The sequence below is a fragment of the Jaculus jaculus genome, chromosome 2 (genome assembly GCF_020740685.1).
Source record: "Jaculus jaculus isolate mJacJac1 chromosome 2, mJacJac1.mat.Y.cur, whole genome shotgun sequence".
NCBI lineage: Eukaryota > Metazoa > Chordata > Mammalia > Rodentia > Dipodidae > Jaculus > Jaculus jaculus.
This window is the reverse complement of record NC_059103.1, coordinates 63,568,242-63,590,919: the sequence shown is the minus strand read 5'-3', so window position 1 is coordinate 63,590,919 and position 22,678 is coordinate 63,568,242. Positions and strand designations below refer to the sequence as shown.

General features: G+C 38.6%; 1 long non-coding RNA gene and 1 other non-coding gene across 2 annotated transcripts; both read left to right on the top strand.

The window, feature by feature from the left end:
* The first annotated feature begins 674 nt into the window (after positions 1 to 674).
* On the top strand, positions 675 to 10,462 carry LOC123458839. Its single transcript, XR_006635803.1, has 4 exons — positions 675 to 909; positions 1,007 to 1,053; positions 9,558 to 9,659; positions 10,215 to 10,462. It is a non-coding gene; the product is annotated as an uncharacterized LOC123458839 (long non-coding RNA).
* Positions 10,463 to 11,621: 1,159 nt separating this feature from the next.
* Positions 11,622 to 11,812, top strand: LOC123458873. Its single transcript, XR_006635824.1, has one exon. It is a non-coding gene; the product is annotated as a U2 spliceosomal RNA (small nuclear RNA).
* Positions 11,813 to 22,678: the final 10,866 nt, after the last annotated feature.

Sequence of the window (22,678 nt, the reverse complement as noted above, 5' to 3'; positions counted from 1 at the left end):
GGTGGAAACTTCATCCACTATCATATATAGCATCACCCATATGTACTTGCTGGTGATCTGCAGTAAAAGTAAAATTAGGTTCGTTATCATATATTAACTAAGCCCATGAAAACTTGAATGACACTTCCAGTCTTGAGCGGAAATAAAGCTACATTCTCTCAACTACAAAACAGAAGCAATAATCAAAAAGCAACAGATATGAGTCACTATTTGAAGCTTATAATTCTGTTGCTACTCAGTCCCCACAGACTTTCTCTGCCTTCAAAAAGTCTATATCTACTTTGTATGTCATAAATGTGAATATTGCCAGTGACCAATATTGCCTACTTAGTTTTCTGGGCCTTGCAATGTGCTCAGTGGAGTGTTGAATTTTTAGCTCTGGGGCTGATAAAAATATATCTGTCCCACAGACACTAGTGGTTGATTAGTGTGGAGCCTCACAAAAGAAGAAGCACAGGAAAAGAAGCAAACATGCTGCTTCTGAAGTTAGAGCTGGAGAAGTTGCTGGACATATGTTCTTTGGAACACTTGCATCTCATTTGCGAAGGTGGCTGCATTGCAGATGAACATGGGTATATTTAGCACAAAGAATCGATCCTGCATGAGAAGCCTTCCTGGAAATTGCAGTGAGTAGATGCTAAGCTACTTCAGAGAGCAGATATATCTTACTTCTAGCCTTGCTAAGGGCATGTGACTGCACAGATGACTTTGTATATTTTATTTGTCAGGCTATGCCTGCCATAGGAATCTGTGTAAGTTACCTCAAGCCTCTGGCACTCCTGAGTTCTGGTCAGTGTGGTCACAACTTTCCACGAACAGCAATGAAAATTCATGCCACTGTAACTTCATCCATTTGCAGAGGTTCTATCCCTTTGGTTGTTCCTGTGTCCACTGGCTTTGCCTGAAAATGTGAGTTTTATGATTCTTTGTCCTTTAAGTACTGCTTACTTGTATAAACATTTTCCTAAATGATTCAAACCTATAAAATAACTTCACTTCTTCACAGGAAGAAAGCAAGTGTGCAAGAAGATCATCCTGAGATGGCAGGGACAGGTAAAAGCATATCTAGTATTTTACTCCATTATCATTAGCAATTAACTCACCTTGACAAATATGACTATGATTGTTAATCTCTGACTATAAATAGGGTTCAGAATGCAAACCATTGAAACAAATGAAGAAATCTGTGGTGGTTTGAATGTGAATGTGTGTCCCCCATATTTTATTAAGCTTATAACTTGGGTCTTCAGCTACCTGGCTGGAGAGATGTTACTGGTGGAAGACACTGTATCCAGCCTGAGGATATGTTGGGGGAGGGTCTGATTTCAACCCAAAGGTGCAGAGAGCAATCACTCTGGGGGTTCTGCTTGCTGCCTACTAGTACTTGCTGCTTTTTTTTTCTTTTTTTGGTTTTTGCTGGCTGGTGATGCTTTGTTCCCCTCTCTCTCCCCTAAGATTCATGAATGGAAACAATCTTCTTCCACCATTGCTGGAACTTCTCCTGAATCTGTAATCTTGTAATAAATCCCTTTCTCCAATAAAGTGTGTCTAGTCTGGAGGTTCATCCCAGCATCCTGGAACTGTCTACAACAATATCTATGAGGGATTATCTAGAGTAGGTTAATTGTGGAAGGAAGAACCATCTTCGTTATAGGCAGTACTATTCCATAGGTCTGCAGCCTGGTCTTTGTAAAACTAAGAAACTAAATGAGCACCAGTGTTCAACACTGTCTCATCACTGTGGATTGAATGTGACCAGCTGCCTCAAACTCCTGCTGCCATGTCTTCCTTACTGTGATTGACTGTAACTTCAAACTGCAAGGCAAACACCAATCCTTCCTTCCTTCCTTATGTTGCTTCCTCTTGGCATCAACAAAATAACTAATACCTTGTCCTTATAATGAAAGCAGTTTTGAAGAAATTAATAAGTGGAAAAATGTTTGGATGCAAGGATGGCTGAATGAATACATTTATGATTCAAATTCCTAAGAAATATTAACTTAGACTTGAAAGTCTTATAATAAATGACACACATATCTGATTTTGTATAGTTAAATTGGAGGCAAATATCTTGTCACAACATGGGAGAGACCCAATACTGTGTAGTTCTTCTAGCACATGAGTATTTGGTGTTGTCACTGTTTTATGCAATCTATTCTAATGGAGATATAAGGTACTGTTTCATTTTTAATGTTTCTGTTTTCCTACTCAAGGATTTCTTTAGACTGCACATAGCTGGTCCTCTCTTTTTATGTTACCTAATATCTGAATCTCTTTCCTAACTGGTATGCTTACCAGGTTCTATTTATTATAGTTATGAACGAGCATGAATTAAAATCTTAAAATTTTTGTTTTTGTTCTATTTATTTTTGTCTCCTTTTCCTGCCCTCTGTTGGGTTAATTAAGTACTATTTTCTGATTCCATTTTTCCCCTTGTTAGCTTATTATTTTTAGTTCTAATTATACTTTTTTGAGCAATTTCCCTAGAATTTGCAATGTGAATATTTTATGAATGATAATCTATCTTCAAAAACTACATGTTGAGGCTTCAGTACATGATTCTACTTGAAAGTATAGTTTATGGTCTCTGGGGTAAAATCAGGCCAAGATTTAACTCAACTGGCCATTGTATTTGTTACACTGCATTTAGATATTTTTAATAGAAAAAAAATTTAACTTTAAAATATTATCTCAATAGCATATGTGAAACAAAAGCTCCTGAGCTACATGCAAAGGTGACATATTTTAACCTAGGCCAGGAGAGCAAATAGTTTTCTGAACACAAAATAACCATCCATTATTTCATGTGGAATGGGATAAGAGCAAAAATGTGAGATTAATCTTACTCCAACCCTCTGATGGCTATGTCCACAGCATTTGAGGCAATATTAGAAAAACATCTGATAACATTTTTCTCCATAAGTTTAGGAATATGAGTAAAATAAGCAATTTCTAATTACATGCAACATTTATTGTCAGTTAGAGTCTAAGTAAAAACCTGAAAGAAATCTATAAAATAAACATGATAAATAACACTAAGCATAGTGGTTTTAGAAATCTCACAAGTGCACTGATATCACTTAGTGGTTAATTTTTGGATAAAGGTAAAATGACTATTAATTACTTTACCTTTGTTGTGACCAAAAGCCACTTAAAAAGTAAAGAATTTATTTGTGGTATACAATTCTGTGGTGGTTTGAATAGATGGCCCCCAATATATTCAGTTGTTTATTTGTTTGTAGTTTGCATCTGTAGCCACCTGACTGGAGGCAGTGTCACTGGGTGGATCTTAAGGTGTGGTGGTTGGTTTCAGATTTCAATCTACAGATATGCAAAGTGTGCCTAGTTGGACTTCTTGAAGTGTGCTGTGGCTTTTGACTTTTGGCTTGTAATTCTCTCTCTTTGCTTGGTCCTGTGAAGGCAGGCCAGTTTCTTCTGCCATTATGGAACTTCCCCTGGATCTGTAAGCTTCAATAAATATCCCTTCCTCCATAACTGTGCCTGGTCTGGAAGTTCATCTCAGTGAACCTGAAGTTGTCGGCTACAGAATTTGGTACCAGAAGTGGGGTGAGAAAAACCTGACAATGTGGATGTTGGTCATTTGGAACATTTGTTTTGGAGGAATAGGCATGGATTTGGTGCTTGCAACTGAAGGTACTTCCTGGAGTGTTAAGATAAGTTTTATGGACTTTTCTGATCAGACTTTGAGAATGCTAAGTGCAGACAATATTAAACTTTAAGGCTTGGCTTATGAGCTTTCTAAGGGGAAGGAAAGACAACAGAGAACTTTGGTGGAACTGGTCTACTGGCATAAGGGCTGGCTACATCCTGCTGCCCAGGCCCCGAGAGTTTGATCAAGGTTAAATTTGTAATGGACTGATGTGCTTGGCTACAGATATTGGACTGAGAGTTTTAAGATTTTAAGCTGGAAAACCTCATGCAAGTTAAAATTACAGGCACTGACACTGATTTTAGGTTACTGAATCTGCTATTGCCAAACACATTAGCAATCTTAAAGGACGATTGTCTAATTGCTTTACAATGAAAAGTATGCCTGAGGAAAGACTATCATAGAAATGCAAACTCTTTTGGAAAGTGCTGACTGGAGAAGGAACCTGCTTTTCAAGGTTATGATTTATTTTGTCTGTGAATTAAGAATATGGCTGTGTCCTGTACACCTGGTTTTGGATTCAGATGCATGGAAGATGTGAGAAGTGGTCATGAATTGCACACAGTTCCAGGAGCAGCTGCTGCTGAGATGTGGCATGAGGCAGGGCATAATGCCCTCATAAACTGAAAGAGCCTTTGGAAGATGGACTGTGGTTTGCGTGAAGACCTCAAGATGTTTTGGATATACCGGAACTATGCAAGGACTACCATAGGGTGCACTGTTGGCCTGAGATGGAAGTGTTCCCCAGCTACCTTGCCCAGCTGGAGGGGCAGAGTTGGAAAATCTGGAGACTGTCAGTCTCTGGTTATATGGGACTTGAACTGCAGAAGTTTGATGTTTGTTTGATGGTGGCTGAGTATGCATTGTTTTAGTCTCTCATTGTTATGCCTTATACCAGTTGAAAATGTTTACTCTGCACCTTTATATGTTAGAAATGTTTAACTTGTTTGATTTTACAGGTTTTAATATCTTAAATTGGTCAAGACTGTGAAGACCTTTGAAATTGAACTGAGTACAATTTACAATGTGTGATGGTTATAAATCCATTGGGGGCCGGGGGCGGAATGTGGTGGTTTGACTAGATGGCCCCCAATGTATTCAGTTGTTTATTTGTTTGTAGTTTGCATCTGCAGCCACCTGGCTGGAGGCAGTGTCACTGGGTGGATCTTAAGGTGTAGGGATGGGTTTCAGATTTCAATCTAAAGATATGCAACGTGTGCCTAGTTGGAATTCCATAAGTGTGCTGTGGCTTTTGACTTTTTGCTTGTACTTCTCTCTCTTTGCTTGGTCCTATGAAGACAGGCCAGTTTCTTCTGCCATTATGGAACTTCCCCTGGATCTGTAAGCTTCAATAAATATCCCTTCCTCCATACCTGTGCCTGATCTGGAAGTTCATCTCAGTGAACCTGAAGCTGTCTGCTACAAATTCCAAGACAAACAGGCCATCTTTGTGGGGAGTGTTTGGTGGCATAAGAACAAAGCCACATGGTCACATTGTATCCATAGCCAGTAAACAAAGGATAGGAAGTGGACCCCAGTTATTAAATCACAATGCCTACACCCATAAATTCAATTCCCTCAGTCAGACTATACTTTCTAAATTTTCCACAACTCACCCAAACTGGAGAACAAGAGTTTATATGCCTGATCCTATTGGGGTCATTTCACATTCAAACCGCAACCAGGATTAAAAAATGACTGATTGTTCCACAATAAATACAGCTTTACCTGTTTGTGCTTATCAGAAATATATCATTGTCAACAATAGCAAATAATTATGATCCAATTTAAAGTAGCCACATATACATGTACACATAATTAATTAAAAGGCTAGTTGTTCCCTCCTGAGATGTTGGTCATTTGTAAAGTATGTTACAGACCATTGATCTCCAACTTCCATCTTTTCTGTGAATCACTTGACCAAGGTCAGCTCTTACTGTAGGATACTACCAATGTACCCATTGGCTATGGTAATCATTTCAATTATTGTGTGATTGGGAGACAAGAAGACCTCAGTCTTTGATGAGGTTATATACAGCTATGACATCTGGAACTGGGGTCATTTCCACATGCAGGGAAGGAGGCAGCCTGTAGGAGAAGCCACATAGGAGGAGGAACATTGAGACTGACTGTGGGAAGGATCAAGTCCTTAAAGTTTTTCCTATTCTTTCAGTGAAGTGCAATTTTCCTTTATTGTTTAAACAAGTTTAGTTAGTGTAACCCCCATTAAGGATGAAAAGTCAGATCCTGTTCCATCAGGGATGCCCATGCAAATGATGGCATGGTTGTATATAGATCTACATTCCTGAGTAGAAGATTAAAATTTCCATCAGGATCTCAAAGATATTGGTGACTTCAAAAACATGTTAAAATACATTATTTGGTCTGATAAAATCCTCTCAGCTCTATCACAGCTGGTTATCTGGAATCATAACTTTAAGAAGTTATAAAACAACTACAAAAGGTCCCAAAACACAATTAGTTTACCAATTTTCTTTCCATCTAACCATTGTTCAGATGGGATATTAAGTACCAACAGGGCCTCTTGGTAGTTATTTTTTAAGTTAGTCCTTTGCAACCATCATCCCCAGTTTACTATACCAGTTAGGACTGTTAATTTGCACAACCCATATAATTTTCCATGGAAGCATATATATACAAAATAAAAGCTTTTGACAGGAATACTGGAGATCTGAGACAATTTTAGTGGTCTTCTGACAGCTAAGTGCCATTACAGGTTACTTTCATACACCAGTTCTCTACCAGGTTAACAAGAACAGAGGCTTTAGAAGTTTGGCAATAATATGCATAGAGGTACCAGCAATATGTAAATAGTGCAGAATCTCTTAGACTGCCAACAATGCACTAATTCCTTTCTATCCCACAAGAGTTCATTTTCAAGTAAAATGGGGACAAGTTTATGTTTTCTTTGAATGCTTTTTGGATGTTATTTTCAGTATTTTTCAGAAATTATTTAATAAAAAATATAATTATCAAAAAATACATTAGCTTTGGATAACTATTAATAGTTTCATAAAACAATCAGTTAATACAAGAATTCCAAAAATCCAAAAACATCAAAAGCAGGGAGTGGGCACATGAATTACATCAAGACAACCTCAGAAAGTAAATCTATAGAAAGCTTAAAGGCATTAGGGTTTCCTGAAGAACTTGTGATATAAGCAATTTCACTTGTGAGGAAATGAGAATTTTGCTGCTAGTTTTCTTCTACAGTGGAACTGTAATGAAAATGGAAGGGACTCTTTTATCTCACACTTCACACTGGTGCTTCATAGTTGACTGAATTGTCTAGAATTATTTGGGCTCATATCTACAGAATTTGGTGTGTGGTAGTAGGATCTAGGATCAATTAGCAGATGCTGCTGAGCCACACAGTGTGGGGAATACTATACAACCAAAAAGTTCAGCTTTCACAGGACTTTATTTCTTCTATAAGTAATAGGTACATTTTCCAAGGTTTCATTTTTTTAGCATACTAAATCCAAAAATTCAGTGCAATGTCCTTTATATTTCTTTGTTTCATAGACATACTTGGCAATGTATTTTTCAAAATGAAAACAAAATGGAACATCTGTAAATAAAAATAAAAACTTATTGATGATACTTGTTACTGTTTCAATATATTATATATATTTTATATAGATATAAAATTAATGTGAAAGCTAGCCCATTCTTTCATGTTAAATGCTCTAGGTGAGGAGCATAGAAAGGATTAAGTTTCTTAAGTCACTAAAGAGTGCTGTGCCTGAGTCATTTACCTGCCGTGATGGTAAATATTTGGTTTTCTAGTTTTGCAGAAGAGCCCTAGAGAAAACTGACAAGTTTCTAAAAGTATGACCTTCATGTTCTATCTGAGTCCCTCTAATACAACTCCCAGTGGCACCATCATCTAGGAACTACTTCCTCAGCACCCACAACTTTGGAATATATTTAAGATTCTAACCATGACAGCCCTTGTTTCACTTTCATTTTCCAGAAAGTTACTAAAGGACATGCTTCACCCAGATAGATGCAAAAACATTAAAAAATAATAAGAAGAAGAAAGAATGAAAAAAGAAAAAAAGAACCCATAAGAGGAAATGGAGAAAACAGATCAGAGTTTTGTGCCCTGGAACTTGATCAAGTTGTTTTCTAGGCAGTTAAACCAAAGAGGATGATTGCTTGAAGAATCACAGTTCTTCAGCAGGAGGAGGAAGGAGAGAGAGGGGCAGAGAAAGTGAAAGAAAGGGAGTGGGAGGGAGACTGAGTCTTCAGTTAAACAGAAGCAAGAAAACTACAAAGAACATGGGGGATAAGGCATGGTGGTGTACTATTTAGGGAGGCTGAGGTGGCAGAATTAACATAGCTTTGATGCCAACCTAGGCTATAAAGTGAGTTCCAGCTCAGCCTGGGCTAGAGTGGGACCCTGCCTCAAAATAAATTGGGCATCAGAAAGCCAAGCGCCACATGTTCTCTCTCATATGTGGATCCTAGCTACAGATGACTGGGCTTTTGCGTGAGAATGAAAATACTTAGTAGCAGAGGCCAGTAAGTTGAAAAGGAGACATAAAGGGTGGAGAAAGGAAGGGAGGAGGATACTTAATAGGTTGATATTGTATATATGTAATTACAATGATTGTAATGGGGAGGTAATATGATGGAGAATGGAATTTCAAACGGGAAAGTGTGGGGGTGGGGAGGGAGGGAATTACCATGGGATATATTTTATAATCATGGAAAATGTTAATAAAAATAAATAAGTAAAATTTAAAAATAAATAAATAAATAAATTGGGCATAAAAGAGTGTAGTATTGTTAGTTTTCAGACACGTCATGTGAAATGGTCTATGCTCTATACCCATCTCTGTAGGTCTATGGTATGTGTGTGGGGGTTGCATACTAACATTAAAGAAAGGTGAATTGGATTACTTTCCTAAGAAAATGCAATTATCTGGATAGCCTAGGAGCCTGAGCCAGACTCCAGGGCCCTGGAATGAGCCAATGGGATCATCATAAGGATGGTTCATCCATCAACTCTAGGAAAGAAAAAAAGGCTGTAAGGGTTGGGAATGTTTATGAGGTCATTTATTGGGTAAGGATACTGAAATCAGTATCAGAAATATGCCATGGCAGTAAAGAGAGAATTGAAAGTGGAATTAACTAAAAGGTATGTGTGCGTCAGCACATCTATGTGTGTCTCATCTAGCAGGACAGCCACAGGGCAGGCAGGAACTTGGATTTAGAGCATGTTTGATGGGTTTTCTAGGTAAATTATAAAGAAGGCTCAACTAGAGGCATTGAAGGTATCAACAGTGTTGTTGTAATGAGAGGCCCCATACACTGGGTAAGAAGGCAAGTGAATGCCAGGCCTTGCACATGCATACCCACCATGCCTGTAAACAGTGATTCTCTGTGCACTCATTAGATATTACCTCTTATTTTAAAATTTCTCAATGTATGGACAAATAAAACTATTCAACTTAAAATCTTCATTTTATTGTGCCTCAGCCCCTTTGTTTCTTTTTCTATTGATAACCTCACCATTTCTTCTCAACATTTTTTCTAATTTTGCTTGCATATTAAATTGCAAAAATTTGTGTATGTTACCAATATTAAAACTTTGCCATATGTTACAGATTTTTTTTTTAAAGTTTTTGTTATACTTAACTTTTTTGGTGTGTGTGTGTGTGTCTGTCTAGTATATGTGCTGTCTTCTGTGTATATGTGGTCTATGTCCATGTATGTACATGTACATGTCTACAGATGTGTGCACGAGAGAACATTTGGTGTCCTCCTATGTAGCTCTTCTGCTTTAATTCTGTGAGATGGAATCTCCAGAGAATTGTATCACATACAATTTCAATGTTGCACCCTTCTCTTTCCTCAGGACTGTGGTTACAGGTGCTGGTAGCTGTGCCAGCTTCTTAAATGGGTACTGGGAATCAAACTCAGGCTGTTTTACGTCTTCTCAGATACTCAAGGTTGCTCGGTAAGGATTCTTAGCCAATAAGCCATTTATGCAACCCCACATTTTGACTTTTAGCTTGATAATTATGTATTCTGAAGCTTTCACTTTTCATAAAATAGTATCATGTCACAATGCTCTGAAATTTTTCTTTGGGAGAAACTATTGCTTAGGATGTAAAAGTAGGGACTTGTCGGGAGCCATAGAGCAAAAGCCTCTCCATTTTGCCTGGGCCTGCTTATAAACTGACTCATTACTCAGAAAGCTGGTCCAGCCAGCTTTCAGTTAGGTACTTCTGGAACTGGTCAGCAGACTGCTTACAGAATCTTATCTTTTGCAAAAGGCCAGTTTATGGTCAGGATGTGAAGCCTGATGCAGTCAGGATGTTAAGCCAGTTAGGCAAGATTAGATGAACACCTAATTACATCCCCTCTAGGTTTCCTGACAACTCCTTGCCCTGGCCACGTCCCCTTCCCCCTACAACCCTATATAAACCTACATGTAAGAATAAACTCTCGAGGCCATGACAAACAGCTTGCACAGTCTCCTTCTTGTGTCTGTTTGCCTTATTTCATTCAGGTTGATTTTCACCTTGCTTCTTTGTTCGACTCCCTGCTGGCCAGGGCAAATGGTGCCCAAATGTGAGGCCTGAGGTATGAAGAAAGACCTGAACATCGCTCAAAGTGGATGGCCATCCCAGCCGTTAGACCGCCACCCCACCAGAGGGGTGAGTGAAGGTCTGCATAGAGGTCACTACAGGCAATACACCTGTAAAACAGACCTGCACCGGGATCGACGCAGAAAAGCCCGCCTGTGAAACTGATTCGTTTGAGGTAAGTTATGAATTCTAGGCAATTAAAGTAAAGACTATTGAGTCATTTTTTCAAGGCACAAGAACTGCGGGACTTCCTTTTTGCACTTCTCTTTCTCCTTTTACTTTCGGTTGGCACCATCGTGTGGAATTGCAACATAGCGACAGGGCAACTGAAGCCTCTTGGCCAGAGCTACCCTCTGGCATTGGCTGAAGGCCCCTAGCTCCCTGTGCGAATCCCGACAGCCCGTTCGAGTGTTGGCAAAGACCTCCTATCTAGCCTCTCTTCCTATCAACAAAACTGGGTTTGCAACAGCCAGTAAATGCTCTTAGAGCGGCTGCCAGCTCTTAAAATTGCGGTCAGGCCCATTGGGGAAACCCCCCCATGCCAGTTCTCCAACCGGGAACGTTGCCCTCTGGTTTTGCCATTTCTCCTCTTTCCTTTTCTATCATGGGACAGACCCTAAGTAAGCATACATTGCTGAAAGGCTTAAAATTTCCCTCAAGGCATAAGGAACATGGGTTAAAGAAAAAAAAAATTTAACAAAGAGTAAAACGGAGCTAATTGCCATAGTAAAAGACATTTTAAAAACACAAGGATTGAGATTGCTTCAAGTTCTTTTTTATTTTACCAGGAGGATTTGTTCTTTTTATGTGTGTGTATATGTGTTATGCGTGCTCATTGTGCTTGCTAGTCGTGTCATGTTTGTGACTGTTTGTAACTAAAGAGATGAGACAGATGCAGGTGACATTCCTTTCTCTTCTAGAGAACTATTTCAAGGAAATCAAAGACATAAGCATAGAAATTAAAAGGAAAAGTTAAATGTCTTTTACAGGAGTGAATTTGCCAGATATTTGTTCTAGGTCAACTTCACCTTATGTAGAGAATTATTAAAAACAACAAAACTTCCTCTAAAGAGGTAACTTATAATTTGTCAGATATTTTTAAAAAGATTGTAATGTCCTGTTACTTAAAAGGAGGAGGCAACTGATCTGACTTCTGGGCCAGCCTGCCTCAAGATAACAACACAATTTACCTTAGTTACTCCTAATAAAATCATTTCCAAGTGTGTTGTTGGTATTAATGATATAAAATTGTATTAAGACTGCTTTCTTTTTTAGTAATAGGATTAATCAATTTGGTGTAAGTTTTTAAGAGCCTTATAAGAAAGATAATCACTTCTTGGCCTTTTGGCTAAGATCAAGTGTAGTATCTGTTCTTATCAGTTTAATATCTGATATGTCCTCTATCCGAGGACAATATATTAAATAGATTTTTGGAGCTTGGAGTTGGAATAGGAGCTTACTCCATCCACTCCACACATCGACCTGGTATTGCAGTACTTCTAGGAACGGTGCACCCCCTTGGGGGAGTAAAAAAAAAAAAATAGAGATATAGAAAAGATAATTAATGATGGGGTGAGATGAATTGATTGAAGGAACTGGAAAAGAATTTTTCAATGTTGGGACATAGAATGCTCATTAAAAATGATTTTTGAGTGGTACAGAGAATGTTAAAGTATGTGGATAAAGATGTTCGTAATTAGGAAAGAATTTTCAGGCTAAACCTAAGAGCCATGCCTAAACTTAGAGATTCTTCAACTGTTTACACACTCTTAAGGATACGCTAAAAGTTTTATATAGGGACATAGTCTTAATGTAAATTCATCTTACATTAGACACAGGTGATGCCTATGTTAGGTGGGTCACAAAGTCATAAGTACAGATGTAATTGGAGGTTTAACCAGGTTAAACAGAGACAAGAGTCTATCACCTTGCGTTTTGCAAATGGGTAAATTTGTTATGTAAAAACAAACAACTTCGGAATAAAAAAAAATGTCAGGATGCTTATCTCTCTGTTCTGTAATTTCATTTTGCTTTTACTTTCCAACATATGCTACTTAAATTCATGGAAAGATGGACTCTTAAAAAAAAAAAAAAAAAGGGTGGAACCCCGTTTATCTCAAACCCCATGCAAGTTTAAGCCATGTGTCCCCCAGACTCTGACTAGAGACTAAAATGGCCAATTGTCTCTGACAAGGAAAAAGGAATACAGCTTATAACTGTGGTTCTCTTTAGTTCATCTCTTATGAACACCTAAAGTCACATCTGTTAGATAAAGTCTCTCACAAGACAAAATGTTAAATAGATAAACTGAGTCTTATGATAAGGCCTCACTCATTATCAGGTCACTGATTCTAATTTGTTATGATTTAAGGGTTATAAAAGTGGCTTTAAGACTCAGTAAAGTAAATTAGATTCCTCTTTTCATCAAGGTTTTAACTATTCTAAAGATAAAGGCTCACATAGAAATGGTTAAATTCCAAAGGTGAAGTACTCATACCTAAAGACATTGTGACTGTACAGATAGCTTCTGTCTTATTTATGCTAATTTTATTGAATGGTCATAACTAGGTTTAATCACTTAGGTTTAAGTGATTTAATTTCACTAATAATAACTTTCATCTTCCTGGGATTTTTTGGGATAGCTTACTTAAGCTTTATCAAATTTAAGTCATGGGTAAACCATAAAATTGTTTTATGTAAATAAAAAATTTCTGTGGTACATAAAAATCAATAGCTATCAAGTTTAAGCCAAAATCATTGGTTGTCAAATAATGTTTTTTCTTTCAAAAAATTTATCAAGGGTTATATTAATATTTAGCTATCTATTTTGACTCAGGAAAGACCAAATTCTATTCTATTATATGTAAAGTAACTGTCTCAATTTTTGCATCTTAAGTTCAATGCTTATAACAAAATTAACTCTTAAGACATATTCCCTACTTTAGGGTACAGGCTCATGCTCAAACAATGGTTCTCATCATATATATATATATATATATTTCAAGCTTCATGGTTCTGTTTCCAATGTTTTCTGGGTAATTTGTACCCACACAGGTATCTGAACTAATCAAAGATGTTTTCACACAGGTTCTAAGACCTAATATTGTCTTACTTGTTCTTTTCTGATAATTTCTAGGTTAAATTAGTTAAGTTTATAAATCAATTGGTACTGTTTTCAAGACTGGTAAGAGGTTCTGCCTATATTTATAAATGTTAGATATTTAAAATGTGAGATGTGCCTACTTCCTATGCCTCAGATATATGCCTTATGCTGCCACAGTACAACAAAAATTTTAAAGATAGGACAAAATGATTTTAGAAGCCCTTGTGCCATTCTTTAACATAGTCTATTTCAGTAATCAAATATGCTCTATATGTACATACATCCAGGCTGATATAACTTCCTTTCTTATTGTGTTAATCACCTATGTATAAGCCCAAGCAAACTGGATACATTAGAGTAAAAAGTGTCAATATTTTGGCCTGTACTCCCATATCATGAGGCCACTGGAGATGATGGGACACTTCTACACTGGCCCTCTGGTAAGTCACCTGTCTTCCTGAGCAGGGAGGATATAGAGACCCAAACAAAATTGGTGTACAGTCTAAAACAGGAGAGTCACAATTAAAGAACAATCGGCCCTCCTGACTTCCCAAAGAAGGGAAAATTACTTGGCCAGCATGGCCCTGACTCATCCTAACAGGTAAGACACCAGTAAACTATGGGGCTACTCCTGTGTCCCTAAAATCTCTTTGGAGAGCCATTAATGACCTCTAAAATTAATCCTTAATTAACTTTTGGCTATCTGCATGGTTTTAAACACTCAGAGAGAAATCTGTGACCAAATATTAAAAAAAAAAAAAACCTTAAATGTATAAATGGCCCTTAACTTCTAAAAATAACTACAGCCACTATGTTAGTACAGGAACAACTTGCTCCAGGCCATATTGGACCTACCACCTCTCCTTGGAATACTCCTATCTTTGTATTGCCTCAGGACCTTAGAGAAATTAATAAGGCCATGGTACCTATGGGGGCCCTACAACCAGGCCTCCCCACTCCAGTAGCAATTCCTGCAGGACATTGTACAATCATTATTGATCTAAAGGATTGCTTTTTTTTTTTTTACAATTCCCTTATACTCCCCGTCAGCATTTTACATTTAGTTTATCTGTGGTAAATTTTAGAGGACCTGAAGATAGTGGAGGCTACAATTCTGAGCCAAAGAGTCACTTTTATCTCTTATAAAAAGCCTCTTCTCCTGGTCATTTGTGCTACTGACTTTACACCCACTGGGGTGTTCTGGCAGGAGAGGCCCCTCTTCTGGGTCCATTTACCCTCCAAAAGTTAAAAACAGGGGATTTATATCTCATAAAAGGCTCTCCAAAAAACATTCTTCATCATGCACTGTTTGTCCTAAGCTTTTTAACCCTTGATGCTCAAGGAAAGTCAGCAGGTGATCGCTTTTGGCACACAAATACAAAAAATACCTTTGCCAAAGCCATGTGGAAAGATCCTTTAACCTTAAAATGGAATGGCCCAGACCCAGTACTCATTTGGCGCCGAGGATCAGTATGCTTGTTGGACCAGAGAGACTTGTAAAACAAGCTGATGATCCTCCAGTGACATCTCACATATCCAGGGAAGAAACACTTCCCTGAGAGAATCTCCTTTTTTCCCTAACAGGACAAAGCTGGAAGGACCTCTACTTATCTTAATCCTCTCACTCATAATCGGACCTGTTATTATAGTTAAAATCATGTCTTTTGTATGTCAACAGATTAAAGCCATTAAGGTGCAGCCTTCATAGGTCCATTATCACAGACTAGAGCTGGCGGATCGAGGCGTTGCCACTGAAGACCTACCACCTGCAGCTGTCACTCTCCCTTGATCTATAGCAGTCTACCTGTCTTGGCCAAACAGCTACCCCTCCTTTAGGAGCTGCATAGGATTCAGACCTGTACATATCAGCTAACAATAAAGTGAGTGTGGTATGGGCACCAACGTGGGTGCGAGGCAAAGCACCGCAAGGGAAGGTCCCTTTCTAACTGCTTCTGGATTCCCTGAGAAGTATACCTGGCTTGCATGGAGGTTGGTACCATAACTGTTATCACTAAGGCCGTGCCTCGCTCTCCAGCCACATAGGCCCTGCCTCCCCTCCCCAAAAGGTACCAAGGGCCAAATATTGTGGGAAAAAGACATCCCATAGGAGGAGTCGGGTCCCTACTCCCCCAGTTGGTTAATGCCCACTGCTGCAAAGCGGGCCTCCCCCAAGGAGATGTTGGGAGCTATGAATCAAACCTCTGCCATTGTTAACAGAAACCGCCATATAGCAAGTTAAGTTTCTACTTCCTCACCTAATACTCAACTACCAGAAACAAAGACTGCCATATAGCAAGTTAAGGTTCTACTTCCTCACCTAATATTCAACTACCAGGGGATCATACACTTGGCTGAATACTCTCCCATGCTGTTGGTAGCTGATGAAGAAACAAAGGCATTGCAGCCCACTGCTGAATAGCGGGCCTCCCCCTCTTTTGTATAAAAGAAGGGAGGAGATGTCAGGAGCCATAGAGCAAAAGCCTCTCCATTTTGCCTGGGCCTGCTCATAAACTGACTCATTACTCAGAAAGCTGGTCCATCCAGCTTTCTGTTTGGTACTTCTGGAACTGGTCAGCAGACTGCTTACAGAATCTTATCTTTTGCAAAAGGCCAGTTTATGGTCAGGATGTGAAGCCTGGTGCAGTCAGGATGTTAAGCCAGTTAGGCAAGATTAGATGAACACCTAATTACATCCCCTCTAGGTTTCCTGACAACTCCTTGCCCTGGCCACATCCCTTTCCCCCTAAAACTCCTTGCCGTGACCACGTCCCCTTCCCCCTACAACCCTATATAAACCTACATGTAAGAATAAACTCTCGAGGCCGTGACAAACATCTTGCATGGTCTCCTTCTTGTGTCTGTTTGCCTTATTTCATTCAGGTTGATTTTCACCTCGCTTCTTTGTTCGACTCCCTGCTGGCCGGGGCAGGGACTCAAACTTATTTTGCCAAAATATTTATTTTCTCTACGTAGTTTAGTTAGAAAAAAAACTTTTCTTTTTGATTTGCAATAATAAATGTAATATCCAGTAAGTTTCTTAGACTCATAATACAGTTTCATGGTTCTGTTCTGATCTTCTGGAATAACATAATTTGTTATTAGTAGCTTCCTAGAATATTTTAATATTTAATAGAGTAAATCCATCTCAAGTATGCATATATTTCACATTGTTCTTGGCAGCGCTCACACATTTATTCTTACAAAATTTTTATATTCAATTTTCTGAAACATACACTTATTTATGAAAGATAATTTATTAGACTTAATTATCTATTTGGGGGTGCTAATATCTTAACATGGAATAAGGTTCATCATTTTTAAAAAAATATTGATTCATTTGTTTTGTGTGTGATGTGCATATATGTGCATGTGTTCAAGGATAACATTTGGATGTCATTCCTCATGGGGTGTTACCTCCACTGAAGTAGGGTTTCTCTCTCTCTTTCTTGATGCTGTACTTTGATATTTACCCTTAAACTTCTAAGCTTCTAGGAGAAGTATCCATGGCTTCTGGTTAATTGCAGAAGTTCTAAGGATGGAACTGTGGTACCCGGTCTTGAGCAGAAAGTGCTTCGCTCACTGAGCAATCTCCTCTGCACCATCATCCTTTTTGGATGCAAATATATTTCACTTTTTCTAATTGTATCAATACAATTCCAATATTACATCATTCTCTTTTCGCATATTCTAGTGAGTTTGACAATACTACATTTAATAAAATATTTGCTGCTAGATCTTAATAAATGTTCTTCTCATTTGCCTCTTATAGAGGTACAATTTAACTTAAAACCACTATCTGATTTTAGTCACTGTGGTTCTGCTGGCTTTTACATTTGTTGTATAATTAACTGGATAACTTCAGGTTCAGTCTTTTCTCACTTTTTCTGTCACATTTTCTTCGATTTCAAGCTAAGTTGCACTCTCCCCTCTCACGCTGTGCTCTGTGGTGTGTTTGGGTCAGGAAAATTCCTCCCAAGGAAGCCTGGACCCTGCCTACAGACACTCTCTTCTCACCTCAGACCTGAGGAAATCTTTGAACAGGTTAAGACTGTCTGAATGTTTCCTTTTCATAAACAGAGTGAGTTTTCTCTCATATTGGTGGAGCACTCTGATTACCTTTCAGTCAATAACACAAAACACCTGCCATTGGCTTTATATGATGACAGACATTTGAGTCATCTCACATGTGTTTCTTGTCACAAGCCCAGTCTGAGACAACTAAGGCAAGAAAGGAGTCAAATGAAAATCAGGTAAGCTAGTCACCTCTCAATATTATCCTAGCTTTTCTCATAACTGTACTTGAACTAGAAAGCAGCTCTTCCCTGCGTGAAGTCTCCATCATTCTATCCATAGCCACTGATTCTAGCACGAGTTGCTTATGGAATTAGCATGTGCATAAACTGCCTGTAAGCTGCCAGTCTACACCAATGCAAAAAATTAGAAACTCAGAATTTCTCCACACTTGAAAGAATTGTTAGAAAGTATTTGTTCTATCATATTTGGAATGTCACATATGCAAAAAATTTAAATAACGTCTATCTCAGAACATTGGGACTGGAAATGATTTCATTCTCTTATGAAATATAATGCGTTCTCCTGTTAAATGATGAATGTTATGTAATTCTGAGTTTCATTACAGGCCATGGCTAACAGGATGCTCAGTGCATTGTTTTGTCTGTCACCCTTCTTTGAACCTTACTCTTTTCTTACATTCATTCCCTCACTTGATGTGTTTCCTTTATGCTTGCATTTTCTTTGTTTTTAAGAAGAGTCTTCTTGTGGTTTCTGGTTTCTTTAAAAAATATATTTATTTATTTGAGAGAAGGAAACACAGAAAGAAGCAGACAAAGAGAAAATGATTATAGGTGCCACTGCAAAGGAACTTCAGATTCATGGACAACTTTGTGTATCTGGCTTTACATGGGTACTAGGGAATTGAACCCAGGCCATCAGGCTTAACAAGCAAGGACCATTGACTGCTGAGCCATCACTCCAACCCTGCTTTCTGTTTTCAGAAGGTTCTAATTCATCATAGGCCATGTGGTAGAAGTTCCTCACATCACAGTTAATAATTAAGTAGAGACAAGCAGGAACCAGGTCCAGGGCTATAACCTACAGAGTCCTTCCCCTGTTGACCTACTTCTTACAGCAAGTCCCAATCTCCTATTGCTATAAAGTCTTCCAAAGCAGCAGCATCTGAAGCCATGAGAACCAGCTGGTCAGTGTGTTCAGCAACAGCAACTGCAGAGACCTTTGTCTAGGCTCATGATGTCTCTGCTTCTCTGTGGATGGAAGTACTAGGATTATTAGGAAAATTTCCCATGCCTGAAGTAAAAAAAAAAAAAAACAAAAAAAAAACTCATTTTCTTTCCTATAAGAACGTGTGTCCCCCAGGAGTCAGTGTAGCTGACTGTGATAGGGGCTTTATGTGGGAATTGTAAATGGTTCTAGTGGGCTAGAGAAATATTCTAGTATTTAAGGGGCTTGTCTGAAAGCCTAAAGATCCAGGTTCAATTCCTCAGATGTAAGCCAGATGCACAAGATGACAATGTGTCTGGAGTTTGTTTGTCGTGGCTGAAGGCCCTGTGTGCTCATTGTGTCTCTCTATCTCCCTCTTTATTTCTCTCTCTCTCTCTCTCTCTCTCTCTCCCTCTCTCTCTCTCTCTCTTATAAACAAATAGATAAATAAAATATTTTAAAATAAATGGCTCTAGTAATGAACTTGATATTGGAATGGGGTGTCATCTCAGCTCGCTGGAGAATTTGGACTTTGTCTGTTCATTAGTGGGGGCTAACAGCCAAGAGGAGGAGTCTGAGTGGCTGGTGAGGGGTCAACTACTTTGTGGTCATCAGTCTCCTTCAATAGAGTCATTTCTAAGGTGAATCAGACATGGTCTTCTATCCTATTAGCCCCTGTGTCACTAATCTGCAACGATTTCTGGAGGAAAAAGATGACACTTACTGGCATGTAAAATAGTCAACTAATAAAATCCCACCATTCTTGCCATTCTGCCAAGGTCACTATGACTGCTGATCTTAATTGTCAACCCGATTAGACTGAGAGACATCATAATGGTTTTAATGTCAATGGCTCTATACACTCATGTATTTTTTATTATGCTCCCGACTTAAGTCTCCACCAGGCACTGCCCTGCTGAAAGAGGTATGTCAATTGGGGGCAGGGAATCTTGAGTCCAGCTCCAAGATGTGTGGTCAGAGTCATTTGTGCTTGCTGGTACTGGCTGCTGTCTTTGTTTCTCTGCTATGGATGCATGATGAGGTGAACCAGCTTCTTTTGCCATGATGAAGCCTCTTCTGGAGTTTATAAGCCTGAAATAAGCCCTTTCCTACCTTAAACTGATTCTGGTTTGGTGCCTGTCTTAACAAGAAGGTAACTGCAACAGGCAACTGGTGCCAGAAGTTAGGTCATTGCTGCAATGAATCTGACTTTGTAAATTTTGGTCTTTTGGAATGTGCTTGATGAAGGAATATGGCAGTATTTGTTATTTTGGTCTAGAAAAGCCCTTCAGTGTTGTAAGCAGAACTTGATAGGCTATTCTGGTGAAAGCTTGAAAATGATAAGGGCTGAGAAAATTGTAAACTGTGAAGGTTTGCCTTATAAAGTTTCAAAGGGGAAGTAAATCACTTTGTTAGAACTAGCTACTGGAAGAAAGACTGGCTACATTCTGACTGTACCCTGAGAATTTGAGCAAATAATTTGAACTGGTCTCCTTGGCAGAGGTATAGAACAGAAAGATATGAAAGATGTCTTATCACAGGAAAAATTCCAATAAGTTTGAAATATAGTCACACAGACTTGTTTCAGCCATAAGCTGTAATTGTTAAGAAGATAACAACATTAATGGTTGGCCGACTGTTTTGTAGTGGAACAATGGAGATGATATGTCATAAGGGTGAAACTCGACCATGGAAGGCAATTCTTTTGAGAGATAGAAGCTTGAAGGAAGCATTCCAAAGGGGTATCCTGGTCATTAAGGTAAAGATTTGTTCCCCTCTGGATTTACAAATTTGGCTGCACCACCCACCTGATACTGGTTTTGGAAGCATAAAAAAATGAAGGGAAGGTTAATATGAAGTATGCTCTGTTCTAGGAGCCACTGAGATGGGACAATGTGAAGCGGGGTTTAAACCCCAATGCTGGTTGGGTGTTTGTCCTAGCAACAAGAAGTTAACTGCAACAAAAAGCAAGGACATTTGCAAAGCACACTCCCAAGTATCTATTTTATGGATTTTAATGCTATTTATTCTTTTCTTATAAGCTGCCTTTGTAAAAATGCCAGTCATAATGGAGTCTAGACACACACACACACACACACACACACACACACACACACACACACACGTATATATGGAGAGAGAGAGAAATCTACTGTAACATACATAAAAGAAAATTTGGTTTATCTTTTCTATTGCTATTTTATGGGATTCTCATGGTTGGTATAAACTTGAAAAAAATATAGTCTACGCTTGGGAATCATTTTTGAAAACACTCCATGTCTGCCTGTCACATGTTTATATTAATTCATGAATCTTGGAACAATATGCTGGAGAAACCAAAAGAGGGGCTTTCTATATATCTATTTTGCTGCTAGGATAACAAAACCCTTTGATATCAAAGAAAACATAACAAATTTGTCTTGAAACATACCTGTGAGGGCTCTGCTCATTACTTGATTTTAATTAAAAATAACAACTAATGAAAACCTTCAAAATTCTCTTTTCATTATTTGCTACTGTATTGTTCCAGATAAGAGTGCCACACTGATCCCTGTGTTCTCCTTAGACATTTAAGTGCTGGAGCCTCATTGTGCCCCAGGTTCTCCTATCAGGACCTGTCTCCTCTTAGCATTCTAGGAAGTCATTTAGGAAAAACAGGAGTGAGGTAGTCCTTTTTGATATCAGATATATTCCATGGCACCTGTCACATTGTTGGCCAGCCTCTGACTTACTCATTCTAGGTTACGCTGCTCAACCTAAGCTCAACAACAACAGAAGATAGACCTTAGCTTTCACAGGTTGTGCAATTGCCTTCACTCCTGAATTGTGGAGAAAAACTCTGTGCCTTGGTTCCTCACATGGAAAAACTAAAACAGCCCAGAACCTATTTATCACCTATGTCCCCATTGTCCCTGACTCTGTAGCATTCCCAGGCTTACTGTGGATAGAGAAGGCCCAATATCTACACCATTTCTTTTCCCACTAAAAAAATAAAGCAGAACCTACTGGAGATAATATTGTAAATTACTTTTCTCGAATATTTTTATTCATATAAATATTTTTGCCCTGATATTCACAATTCATAGAATAAATACTGTTCTCTAATTTATGAGAAGGGTGGAGACCATCTAAAACAAAAGCTTCATAAAATATTGGCTTTGTTCCAAAATAAGAGAAGGGTAGTGAGCAAATTTCAATATGTTTTCTCTTGTTGTCATGGACATTATTGTATGAACATAGGTAGGCTTTGCTATCAGAGGGTTACAGGGACACAATAACTAAGGATAGTTAGTTGTGCAATAGAGCTAGGCATGGTGGAACACCTATAATCCTAGTACCAGGAAAAAGACCAGGAGGACTGCTGAAAGTTGGAGGGCAGCCTGGTTTACATATTGAGTTCCATACTAGCCAGGGCTATATAGGGAGACTTTGTCTTTAAAACAAAACAAACGTGGAGCTGGGAAGTTGCCACATATTGTAAAAGTGCTTGCTGTGAGAGTTTCATAAGAAACTGAGAGTGCCTGAGGTGACCCAAGTTCAGTTTCCCAGTACACCATGTTTGGTGTGGCCATGCATATCTGTAACCCCAGTCTGCAGGATACAGAGACCAAAGAGTCAGTGGGGCTAACTCTGAAATATGTCAGGTTGAGGGCGATGCTCCATCTTAAGGAAACATACAAATGAACAATAGAGAAAGTCACCTGAAATTCTTCTCTGGCCTTTTCATACACACATACAAGGTACATGCATCTGCATATACACATGCATACACTGCACACATATCACACATCACACCACATATACTCTACCTACACATACAAAAATAATAAATAATAATTAATTAATTAATTAGTTCTACCATGGGTCCTGAAGGAGAAAACTCTGAAGCAAGGTGACATTTTTTCCATGCTAAAATGCACAGACCACCTCCCTTTGTAGGTAAATGAAGTTTGGATCTTCTGGCCCAAATTAAAGGAAGAGTGCAGACATATCAAGGAAAAATGGGCTTTTCTTTCTCACTGCTTATTTTCCCTCACACATGGA